The 13,345-nt window shown below is 49.9% G+C and overlaps 1 protein-coding gene across 4 annotated transcripts in view; it reads right to left on the minus strand.

Moving 5' to 3' along the window:
- CLSPN (claspin) overlaps positions 1-13,345 on the minus strand; it is a 100,326-nt gene that overhangs the window by 31,197 nt on the left and 55,784 nt on the right. The window lies entirely within an intron of this gene.

Raw genomic sequence — 13,345 nt, forward strand, 5'->3', positions numbered from 1 at the left:
AAACAGTAGAAATCCCCCACAAGTGACCCCATTTTGGAAACTAGACCCCCCATGGAACTTATCTAGATGTGTGGTGAGAACCTTGAATGCCCAAGTGCTTCACAGAAGTTTATAATGCAGAGCCGTGAAAATAAAAAATATTTTTTTTTTCCACAAAAAAGATTTTTTAGCCACCAAATTTTTATTTTCACAAGGGTAACAAGAGAAATTGGACCCCAAAAGTTGTTGTCCAATTTGTCCTGAATATGCTGGTACCCCATATGTGGGGGTAAACCACTGTTTGGGCGCACGGCAGAGCTCGGAAGGAAGGAGCGCCGTTTTGGAATGCAGACTTTGATAGAATGGTCTGCGGGTATTATGTTGCGTTTGCAGAGCCCCTGATGTACCTAACCAGTAGAAACCCTCCACAAGTGACCCCATTTTGGAAACTAGACCCCCCAAGGAACTTATCTAGATGTGTGGTGAGAACTTTGAATGCCCAAGTGCTTCACAGAAGTTTAGAATGCAGAGTCGTGAAAATAAAAAATATTTTTTTCCACAAAAAAAGATATTGTAGCCCCCAAGTTTTTATTTTCACAAGGGTAACAGGAGAAATTGGACTGCAATAGTTGTTGTCCAATTTATCCCGAGTACGCTGATGCGCCATATGTGGGGGTAAACCACTGTTTGGGCGCACGGCAGAGCTCGGAAGGGAAGGAGCGCCTTTTTGGAATGCAGACTTTGATAGAATGGTCTGTGGGCATTATGTTGCGATTGCAGAGCCCCTGATGTACCTAAACTGTAGTAACCCCCCACAAGTGACCCCATTTTGGAAACTAGACCCCCCAAGGAACTTATCTAGATGTGTGGTGAGAACTTTGAATGCCCAAGTGCTTCACAGAAGTTTAGAATGCAGAGTCGTGAAAATAAAAAATATTTTTTTCACAAAAAAGATTTTGTAGCCCCCAAGTTTTTATTTTCACAAGGGTAACAAGAGAAATTGGACCCCAGAAGTTGTTGTCCAATTTATCCCGAGTACGCTGATGCCCCATATGTGAGGGTAACCCACTGTTTGGGCGCACGGCAGAGCTCAGAAGGGAGGGAGCACCATTTGACTTTTTGAGCGCAAAATTGGCTGTCGTATTTGGAGACCCCCTGATGTACCTAAACAGTGGAAACCCCCCAATTCTAGCTCCAACCCTAACCCCAACACACCCCTAACCCTAATCCCAACCTCATCCATAATCCTAATCACTAACCCTAACCATAATCACAACCCTTACCCCAAAACAACCCTAATGTCAACCCTAACCATAACCCTAATCAAAACCCTAAATCCAACACACCCCTAATCCTAATCTCAACCCTAACCTCAAACCTAACCCTAATCCCAATACACCCCTAATCACAACCCTAACCTTAACCCTAATCCCAAACCTAACCCTAATCCCAAGCGTAACCCTAATCCCAAGCGTAACCCTAATACGAACCCTAATCCAAACCCTAACCCTAATCCCAGCTCTAACCCTAACTTTAGCCCTAACTTTAGCCCCAACCCTAACCCTAGGGCTACTTTCACACTTGCGTCGTTTGGCATTCCGTCGCAATCCGTCGTTTTGGACAAGAAACGGATCCTGCAAATGTGCCCGCAGGATGCGTTTTTTGCCCATAGACTTGTATTGCCGACGGATCGTGACGGATGGCCACACGTCGCGTCCGTCGTGCACTGGATCAGTTGTGTTTTGGCGGAGCGTCGGCACAAAAAAAGTTCAATGAAACATTTTTTTGTACGTCGCATCCGCCATTTCTGACCGCGCATGCGTGGCCGTAACTCCGCCCCCTCCTCCCCAGGACATAGATTGGGCAGCGGATGTGTTGAAAAACTACAGCTGCTGCCCACGTTGTGCACAATTTTCACAACGTGCGTCGGTATGTCGGGCCGACGCATTGCGACGGCCCCGTACCGACGTAAGTGTGAAAGAAGCCTAACCCTAAGTTTAGCCCCAACCCTAACCCTAAATTTAGCCCCAACCCTAACCCTAAATTTAGCCCCAACCCTAACCCTAAATTTAGCCCCAACCCTAGCCCTAACCCTAACCTAACCCTACCCCTACCCCTAACCTAACACTACCCCTAATCCTACCCCTACCCCTAACCCTACCCCTAACCCTACCCCTAACCCTACCCCTAACCTAACCCTACCCCTAACCCTACCCCTAACCCTAATTTTAGCCCCAACTGCTGTTCTCCTGCCGACCGGCAGATGGAGACAGATGGCGGGCGCACTGGGCATGCGTCCGCCATGTTCTGCTGCCGGCGACCAGGAGGAGCAGCAAGAGGATCCAGGGACCTAGGTGAGTATGCTAGGGTCCCCGAATCCCCCTATTTCTCTGTCCTCTGATGTGCGATCACATCAGAGGACAGAGAATTACATTTTTTTTTTTTTTTTTTGCGGTCGCCGGTAAACCGTTAATTACCGGCGATCGCAAAACAGGGGTCGGTAATACCGACCCCGATCGTGCTCTTTGGGGTCTCGGCTAACCCCGGCAGCCGAGACCCCAAAGATTCTCCCGGTGCCGGCCGGCGGGCGCACGCGCCCGCCATTTTGAAGATGGCGGCGCCCACCGGGAGACACGAGGAGCATCGGGGGAGCTAGGTGAGTATTGGGGGGCCACCTGGGACCCCTTTTCTCTGTCCTCCGATGTGCGATCACATCGGAGGACAGAGAAATTAAAAAGATCGCTTTTTTTTTTTTTCGATCGCCGGTAAACGGTTAATTACCGGCGATCGCAAATGCGGGGTGGGTTAAAAACCCCCCGAATCATGTTCTCTGGGGTCTCGGCTACCCTCGGCAGCCGAGACCCCGAAGAAAATCGGCCTCTGGGGGGCGCTATGGACTTTTTCCACAGCGCCGTTAATTAACGGCGCTGTGGTTTAAGTACCCTTAGCGGCCGCCGTTAAAAGGCGTATCGGCGGTCGCTAAGGGGTTAATTGAGCTAAACCCTCACAAGATCTGATCACTAGTGATGAGCAAGTATACTCGTTTCACGGGTTTCTCCGAGCATGCTCAGGTGGTCTTTGAGTATTTCAGAGATTTCGTTTCTGTCGTCGCAGCTGCATGATTTGCGACTGCTGGACAACCTGAACACATGCAGAGATTGCCTGTTTGTTAGGGAATTCCCACATGTATTCAGCCTGTCTAGCAGCCGCAAATCATGCAGCTGCAGCGACAAAGAATCTCGAAATACTCGAAGACCACCTGAGAATGCTTGGAGAAACCCGAGAAACGAGTATACTCTCTCATCACTACAGATCTCCCATCATAGTTTGCGCAGTAGAGTTGGAAACAGACTGCACTATTAATTAGAATCAAACTGGTGCACAGGCTTGGCCAGATATCGTACATTTGTGTTGGAAACCATAGCGCCCAGAGTGTCTGCCCATGCCAAATGTCAGATCAAGAAGGAGAAAACGCTGAAGGTACACTTTAAAGGAGGCGTTCTGGCATCAAAAATTCAATACAGTGCTAAAAACAGGATTTTTGGTTGCTTAGCGTCAAATCTGTTTCTTGGAGCCTCCATTGGGGGACACAGGAACCATGGGTGTATGCTGCTGCCAACTAGGAGGCTGACACTGCACAAAAAAAGTTAGCTCCTCCTCTGCAGTGTACACCCCACCGACTGGCATTATACTCTTCAGTTAGTGAGAAAGCAGTAGGAGATAAATAAGGTTGAAAAACCATAAGCACAAACTTGAGAACTGTAAATGTGAGAACAGCCATAGAACATAAAACAGAAACATTGGGAGGGAGCTGTGTCCCCCAATGGAGGCTCCAAGAAACATTTTACGGTAAGCATCCAAAAATCCTGTTTTATCGCCTCTCATTGGGGGACACAGGAACCATGGGATGTCCCAAAGCAGTCCCTGGGGTGGGAAAAACAGACTTCCATCAGGTCAGAGGACTCACCACTGCCGCCTGCAAGATCCCGCTGCCTAGGCTGGCGTCCGCCGAAGCGTAGGTATGGACCTTGTAAAATTTGGCAAATGTATGGATGGAAGTCCAAGTTGCCGCTTTGCAAAGCTGTAGGGCGGAAGCCCTGTGGTGCACTGCCCAGGAGGCACCGACTGCCCGGGTAGAGTGAGCCTTGATCCCAGGAAGGGGCACTCTGTTCTTGACCCGGTAAGCCTCCAGAATTGCCGTTCTGATCCAGCGAGCAATAGTTGCCTTAGAAGCCGGTTGGCCTCTGCGCGTGCCATCAGGAATGACGAAAAGGGAATCCGTCTTCCGGAAAGAGGACGTTCTATCCAGGTAGATCCTCACTGCCCTGACGAGGTCTAGCTTGTTCAACAATCGCTCCAGAGGATGAGTCTGAGCTGGACAAAAGGAAGGTAGAACGATGTCCTCGTTGAGGTGGAAGGTGGAAACCACCTTAGGAAGGAAAGAAGGCAGAGGCCTGAGGACCACCTTGTCCTGGTGAATGACCAAGAACGGAGGACAGCAAGACAGAGCCGCCAACTCGGAAACGCGGCGGATATAAGTGATGGCCACAAGAAAGGTCACCTTCCAAGATAGAACTGACAGGGGAATCTCCCTGAGAGGCTCAAAGGGGGAAACCCTCAGAACGTCCAGCACAAGGTTTAAATCCCATGAATCCACAGGGGCCCTGTACAGAGGGACAACGTGGGCTACTCCTTGAAGGAAGGTCTTAACCGGTGGTCGGGAGGCTAAAGTCTTCTGAAAAAGGATGAAAAGCGCAGATACCTGGCCCTTCAGGGAACTAAGAGCCAGGCCCGAATCCAGTCCTGCCTGAAGGAAGGCCAAAATGGATTGCAGGGAAAAGGACATGGACGAAACGTGGTTGGACTCGCACCAACGGAACTAAGCCTTCCAGGTACGATAGTAGATCCTGGAAGACGAAGGCTTCCGAGCCTGAATCATGGTGTGAATCACCCGGTCCGAAAGGCCGGACGCTCTTAGAACTGCGGTCTCAACAGCCACGCCGTTAAACTGAGCGACCGAGAATTCGGCTGGCAAATCGGACCCTGAGACAGCAGATCGGGCCTGTCTGGAAGGCGCCAGGGAGCGTCCGCGAGAAGGTTGTCTAGCTCCACGAACCAAGCTCTCATGGGCCAATCTGGGGCGATCAGAATGACCGGCACCCCTTCCGCTTTTATCTTTTTCAACAGCTTGGGAAGTAATGGAAGGGGTGGGAACAGGTAGGGTCGCATGAACTGTGACCAAGGAATGGCCAGAGCGTCGACTCCCACTGCAAGAGGATCGCGAGACCTGGAGACGAATTGCGGGACCTTTCTGTTCATTCGAGACACCGTGATGTCGACGTCCGGAGTCCCCCATCGAAGGCAAATCTGATGGAAGACCTACTGATGCAAGGATCATTCCCCTGCCACGAGGCCCTCGCGGCTGAGGAAGTCAGTGGCCCAATTGTCCACCGCGGATATCACTGGAACCGTTGCCTCTGCCCAGAGGAGGATCTTGGATACCTCGGCGAGAGCAAAGGAGCTCCGAGGCCCCCCCTGGTGGTTGACATATGCCACAGCCGTGGCGTTGTCTGTCTGGATCGGTAGGCCCGAGAATACTTTCCCAGTGGCGGAGGGACAGAAAGATAGCCCGAATCTCGAGGACATTGATTGGCAGAGATAACTCCTGCGCCGACCAACAGCCCTGAACCGTCAGGTGGCGAGAAACCGCACCCCAGCCGAGCAGGCTGGCATCCGTCGTCACCACTTGCCAGTGAACTGGAAGGAAGGACCTGCCCTGGGAGATGAGAGGTGACGTCAGACACCAGTTGAGAGACCGTTTGACCCGAGAAGAGTCGGATCGGACGATCCAGGGAGAAAACAGACCAGTCCCACTGAGACAGAATGGCTTGCTGAAGTGGTCGCGAATGAAATTGGGCGAAGGGAATCAATTCTATTGTTGCTACCATCCTCCCCAGAACCTTCATAGCCGATCGGAGGGAGGCCAAGGACCCTGGAGCAAGCGTATGTCCCGACAAAGAATGGATCTCTTGTCCTTGGGAAGGAAGACCTTGGTCTGACGAGTGTCGAAGAGCATGCCCAGAAAGATGATGCGCTGAGAAGGAATAAGGCAGGACTTCTTCCGGTTGACCAGCCACCCGAAACGGGCTAGGGTGTCGAGAACGATGGACAGACGTTCGTGAGCCTGAGCAAAGAACGGAGCCTTGATGAGAATGTCGTCGAGGTATGGAAACAGAACCAGGCCTCTGACCCTCAAGATGGCCATCAGCACCGCCATGATCTTTGTGAAAACTCTTGGGGCGGTTGCGAGACCGAACAGCAGGGCGACGAACTGAAAATGTTCCTGAAGCACCGCAAAGCGCAGGAATCGGTAATGTCCAGGGAATATCGGGACATGGAGGTAGGTTTCCTGACTATCTATGGAACACAGAAATTCTTGAGCCTCCATGGAAGCAATTACTGAACGAAGGGATTCCATCCTGAAGTGTCTCAGACGAACTCTCCTGTTCAGCAATTTGAGGTCCAGAATGGGATGAACCTTGCCGTCTTTTTTCGGTACCACAAAAAGGTTTGAGTAGAAACCTGTGAACCATTCTTTTTCTGGGACGGGAACGATTACCCCGGCTTTGAGAAGAGAAGCGATGGCTGCGAAGACCGGAACTAGATCGGGATCTCTTGGAGGTCGGGATTCGAAAAAACTATCCCAGGGTCGTGAAACGAACTCTATCTTGTATACCCAGGATAAATCTTCCCTGACCCATGCGTCCTCTATTGAGGAGATCCAGACATCCCTGAAGAGAAGACGGCCGCCCAACCTGGGAGGTGGGCTGGGGCCTTGTCGAGAGTCATGCCGATTAATGAGGACGCCAGGACGGAGTGGGCCTAAAGGATACTGTCGTCTTCTCCTGACGTGCCTGTGGCCTCTGTTGCTGCTGGGAAAAGGAGTTTGACGCAGCGAAGCGACGAAAAGGCCGAAAGGACTGAAATTGCCGTCTAGGAGGGCGACGAGGTTTAGCCTGGGGAAGAAGAGAACTTGTACCCCCGGTGGCGTCCTTAATGATTTGGTCCAGCTTGGAAACAAAAACGTGAGCCTTGAAAGGGCAGACTGGTAAGGGACTTCTTGGAAGATAAGTCCGCCTGCCAGGCATTGAGCCAAACGGTCCGGTGCATGGCATCAGCATTGCTGGACGCCTGAGCTGCACAAGATGCGGCATCCAGAGAGGCGGAGACCAGGTATTCACCAGTGTGGGAAATCTGGTTTTCAAGCTCTGCCAGCTGCGCGGGCAGCGCCCCGTCCAGGATACCTCCACGGAGTTCTTTGGCCCATTTGGAAATCGATTTCGAAACCCAAGTGGAAGCAAAGGCTGAGCATAGAGCGGCTGCAGCCGCTTCAAAAGCTGACTTCGCAAAAGATTCTATAATTATTGTTAGAATCCTTCAGAGATGCTCCGCCAGACAGTGGAAGCACCGTGTTGGAGGACAGCCTAGAAACAGGGGGATCCACTGAGGAGGAGAGGCCGTCCAATTGGCGGTAAGTTCTGGAGAAAAGGGATATAACACACCAAGGCGTTTTCCCCTCTGAAAACATCTGGTCGGGTTCTCTCTTTCTCTGGTCATGATTTCCTCAAATTCAGGATGAGGAGCGAAAAACTTGGAGGCTTAGCCCGTCTAAATGAAACCTCCTGATCTGCGGGTTCCGTAGAGGGATCCTTGATACCGCAGGTTTGATTTATAGCCACAATGAGATTATGGACCATATCCCTCATGGTGGCGATTTGGTTAGAATTCAGCTCCGAAATATCCTCCAAGGGCGCATCGGAGAACGCCTCGCCAGACTCAGGGGAGGAGGGCCGTGTGGCGAGATGGAGTGGGAAGAGGACTCAGGCTGTCGTTCCTGTCTGGACTTTTTGCAGCTTAGCATGGAGGGCTCGGACGGAGGCTCCTGCGACCCGCAGGCTACTGCGGGGAGTCTGCAGCGGTAATCGATCCAGCATGGACACCAGAGTTTCAGACACCCGTGTTAGATCGGCCACCGATTGTGACAGAGAGGAAGCCCAGCCTGGGATGGGGGTATCACTCTCGGGCGGATCGGCCAGGGGATCCTGGGCGGTGGGAACAATCGGGTTGCTGCAGGCCTGACAGAGCAGAGAGGACTGAGCTGAGGGAAGTTTGCTGTTAAAGGACGAACATGCAAAGTACTTGACTAAGGAAGAATAGGAAGAAGTAGGGGGACGAGAGCGGCCCCTTTTAGAGGTAGACATAATGAAAAGGGTCCCTGAAGAAAATGCCAGAGGGTTAAGGGACAGGAGCGCAGAGGGGGGTGTCAGTCTGCAGTGCAGAGCTACTCACGGCCGATGAGAAGGCGGACCGGCTTGCGGTGTGGATCTCTGAAGAGAGAGGAAGCCCAGCCTGTAAAACTCCTGCTGCAATCTGCAGATAGTGACCGCCGAACGGATCCCAGGTGAAGGAGGGCGCAGAACCGCGGGACCTTCAAACAGGAATGTGCGCTCTGGAAGTGTGGAGCGCGACTCTGGCGCCGAGCAGCGGCGCCGAGGAAGGGGCGGAGTCAGACGAGATGGCACCGGTACAAGGAAGAGATTGTTGGGCGGGAGAAAGCCCGCCCGATGAAGGCGGAAGTGGGCGGAGCGCGGCACCGGAAGTAGGCCCGGGCCGAAGCCGGGGCCTAAATTAGAGGTCGGCGACCGCCGGAAGAAAAAGGCCGCGGCGCCGGAGCGGTGCGCCGCAGTAGAAAAACCGGCACTGCAGCCTGCCCAGGCTGCCCCGCTGGAGAAGACTGAGCGGCCGCAGTGAAAAACCCCCATGGCCAAGCAGTGCGCCGCAGGGAGAAGCGGCACGGCAGCCTGTCAGGGCTGTCGCGCTGGAGAATATAGAGCGCATTAAAACCGTGGCGCCGGGTAGTGCGCCGCAGGCAGAAGCGGCACGATAGCCTGTCAGGGCTGGAACCGCGGCGCCAGGGATTGGTTAGCAGCGCAGCAGCCTGCAAAGGCCCAGCGCCGGATAGAAGGCAGAGGGCCGCAGTGCCGCATGGAGAAGAAAAGCATCTGCCGGCGAAGGCCACTGCGCGACGCAGCAATCCTGGGCCGTGCCGTAGCATCACGATTCAAATAACGACCAGGTATTCTGGGAGCCCCTAGCAAGACCCCCCCTATGAAAGATCTGGGATGGGATGGAAATACCCACCTTAAGCATTCCACGCCGATACTAACCTGAAAGAGGTATGAGACGTCCAGGGGGCTGGTGATGGACGTCCTCGTCTCCGCAACCGACAGGCTCTGGTGGGCGAGTGGGTGGGGGACGGAGCCAGGACCGGACTTCTGAGCACGCTTGTGTGCCAGGATCATGGTCCTGCTGAGGGATCTATGAGTTCTCATAGTCCGCCTTGTGGGACTACAGGTGTGACTGCTCACCCTGTATCCTTCCGGAAAAACCTGAAAAGAAACGACGCACATTGAGGTAGATAAGGATCTTCTGAAAGACACGTGTCCCCCTCCTACTGACACTAAGCTAAACTGAAGAGTATAATGCAAGTCGGTGGGGTGTACACTGCAGAGGAGGAGCAAACTTTTTTTGTGCACAGTGTCAGCCTCCTAGTGGCAGCAGTATACACCCATGGTTCCTGTGTCCACCAATGAGAGGCGATAAAGAAAAGTCAATGATTGGCTGCGGTGGTCATGTTGGTAGACAGCATGTGGCGGGTGCAAGGAAGTAAATAGACCTGATAGAAGCACCCAGAGACAGCACTGAAGAAACAGGGTATGCATCAAGTAATGATTTTATTATATACAATTTATTGCCTTTAGCCTAATTTTTGTTGTTCTCAAAAAAAAAAAAAAAAGGATTTTCATCTTTTTGATGTCAGAGGGTCAACAAGTGTTCTCATTAGGTGCAAGGAAAGGATTGTGTGAAATTATAAAAAGACTTCCCAAAATGTAACAGAGTATGAGAAGAATAAAGTGGTATGCCCATCTCTAAGATCCTGTCCCAATATGTAGTAGGTGTAGTAATAATAATATTAGTAAATACCTCCAATAAGAAATATTGTTTAGTTCTTCTGATAAGCTATGTCGCTTATCCCATATGCAGAGCATTGCAGTAGGTTAGGTAGCATAATGGTCATAAGCATGGATACTAAAGCGTCTTTAACACTTCTGTCTTTTAGCTCCAGTCATAATCCGTCGATTTTTGAAAAAACAGGATCCTGAAAATTTTTCTGCAGGATCCTGTTTTTTCCCATAGACTTGTATTAGCGACAGATTGTGACGATCCGTTTCATCAGTCTCATCCGTCATGCACTGGATCCGTCGGAAAAGAACTGTCCGTTGGTTGGAGAAAATGTTTAGAGGAACTTTTTCTGCACATCGGAAAATCGCTCAGCGATGGGTCCTGCGCTGCCCGTCGGCGGCTATAATGGAAGCCTATGGACGCTGGATCCGTCGCTGACCGTCAAAAACAGGAATCCAGTGACGTATCCCGTTTTTCTCTTCTGAGCATGCCTGGAAGGATTTTCAAGTCAGGTCTCTCTCATATTACACATTGGGATATGGAAGATGGGAATACCCCTTTAACCCCTTTCTGACATGACATACTTTCCCGTCGAGGTGGGGTGGGCCCGTATGACCACCGACGGGATAGTACGTCATAGCGATCAGAAGCGCTCACGGGGGGAGCGCAGCTGACATCTGGCACTATGTGCCAGGAGCAGTCACGGACCGCCCCCGGCACACTGCGATCAAACATAAATCGCGGTGTGCCGGCGATATAGGGAAGCATCGCGCAGGGAGGTGGCTCCCTGCGGGCTTCCCTGAGACTCACGGAGCAACGCGTTGCTGCGAGGGTCTCTTACCTCCTCCTCCTTGCAGGCCCAGATCCAAGATGGCCACGGCATCCAGGTCCTGCAGGGAGGTGGCTTCACTGTGCCTGCTCAGAGCAGGCGCCGGGAAGCTTGACTGCTCTGTGCACGTCAGATCGCTGATCTGACACAGTGCACAGCAAAGTGTCAGATCAGCGATCTTACACTATAACATGATGTCCCTCCTGGGGCAATGTTATAGTGTGAAAAAAAAAATATTCACAAGTGTAAAAAAAAATATTCTTCCTATAAATACATTTATTTATCTAAATTAAAAAAAACAAAACAATATAAGTACACATATTTAGTATCGCCGCGTCCGTAACGACCCCACCTATAAAACTAAATCACTAGTTAACCCCTTCAGTGAACACCGTAAAAAACAAACAAAAAAAAAAACGAGGCAAAAAAACAATGCTTTATTCTCATACCGCCAAACAAAAAGTGGAATAACACGCGATCAAAAAGACTGATAAATAACCATGGTACCGCTGAAAACGTCATCTTGTCCCGCAAAAAACGAGCCGCCATACAGCATCATCAGCGAAAAAATAAAAAAGTTATAGTCATCAGAATAAAGCGATACAAAAATAATAATTTTTTCTATAAAATAGTTTTTATCGTATAAAAGCGCCAAAACATAAAAAAATGATATAAATGAGGTATCGCTGTAATCGTACTGACCTGAAGAATAAAAGCTTTATCAATTTTACCAAACGCGGAACGGTATAGACGCCTCCCACAAAAGAAATTCATGAATAGCTGGTTTTTGGTCATTCTGCCTCACAAAAATCGGAATAAAAAGCGATCAAAAAATGTTACGTGCCAGAAAATGTTACCAATAACGTCAACTCGTCCCGCAAAAAAACAATACCTCACATGACTCTGTGGACCCAAATATGGAAAAATTATAGCTCTCAAAATGTGGTAACAAAAAATATTTTTTGCAATAAAAAGCGTCTTTCAGTGTGTGACGGCTGCCAATCATAATAATCCGCTAAAAAAACTGCTATAAAAGTAAATCAAACCCCCCTTCATCACCCCCTTAGTTAGGGAAAAAATAAAAAAAATGTATTTATTTCCATTTTACCATTAGGGTTAGAGCTAGGGTTAGGGTTTAGGGTTAGGGTTAAGGTTACAGTTAGGGTTGGGGCTAGGGTTAAGGTTACAGTTAGGGTTGGGGCTAAAGTTAGGGTTAGGGTTGAGGCTACATTTATGGTTGGGAATAGGGTTAGGATTAGGGGTTTGTCAGGGTTAGAGGTATGGTTAGGGTTACCGTTGGGATTAGGGGTGTGTTTGGATTGAGGTTTCAGTTATTAGTAATTGGGGGGTTTCCACTGTTTAGGCACATCAGGGGCTCTCCAAACGCGACATGGCGTCCGATCTCACTTCCAGCCAATTCTGCGTTGAAAAAGTAAAACAGTGCTCCTTCCCTTCCGAGCTCTCCCGTGCGCCCAAACAGGGGTTTACCCCAACATATGAGGTATCAGCGTACTCAGGACAAATTGGACAACAACTTTTGGGGTCCAATTTCTCCTGTTACCCTTGGGAAAATACAAAACTGGGGGCTAAAAATAATTTTTGTGGAAAAAATAATATTTTTTATTTGCACGGCTCTGCGTTATAAACTGTAGAGAAACACCTGGGGGTTCAAAGCTCACACAACACATCTAGATGAGTTCCTTAGGGGGTCTACTTTCCAAAATGGAGTCACTTGTGGGGGGTTTCTACTGTTTAGGTACATTAGGGGCTCTGCAAACGCAATGTGCTGCCTGCAGACCTTTCCATCTAAGTCTGCATTCCAAATTGCGCTCCTTCCCTTCCGAGCCCCGACGTGTGCCCAAACAGTGGTTCCCCCCACATATGGGATATCAGCGTACTCAGGACAAATTGGACAACAACATTTGGGGTCCAATTTCTCCTGTTACCCTTGGGAAAATACAAAACTGGGGGCTAAAAAATAATATTTGTGGGAAAATATTTTTTTATTTTTACGGCTCTGCATTATAAATTTCTGTGAAGCCCTAGGTGGGTCAAAGTGCTCACCACACACCATACTTTCCAAAATGGTGTCACTTGTGGGGGGTTTCAATGTTTAGGAACATCAGCGGCTCTCTAAACGCAACATGGCATCCCATCTCAATTCCAGTAAATTTTGCATTGAAAAGTCAAATGGCGCTCCTTCCCTTCCGAGCTCTGCCATGCGCCCAAACAGTGGTTTACCCCCACATATGGGGTATCAGCGTACTCGGGACAAATTGTACAACAAATTTTGGGGTCCATTTTCTCCTGTTACCCTTGGTAAAATAAAACAAATTGGAGCTGAAGTAAATTTTTTGTGAAAAAAAGTTAAATGTTCATTTTTATTTAAACATTCAAAAAATTCCTGTGAAACACCTGAAGGGTTAATAAACTTCTTGAATGTGGTTTTGAGCACCTTGAGGGGTGCAGTTTTTAGAATGGTGTCACACTCGCCGGGCCTCACTGACCTTTCCC

Source organism: Ranitomeya imitator, chromosome 3 (assembly GCF_032444005.1).
Source record: "Ranitomeya imitator isolate aRanImi1 chromosome 3, aRanImi1.pri, whole genome shotgun sequence".
NCBI classification, from domain to species: Eukaryota; Metazoa; Chordata; class Amphibia; order Anura; family Dendrobatidae; genus Ranitomeya; species Ranitomeya imitator.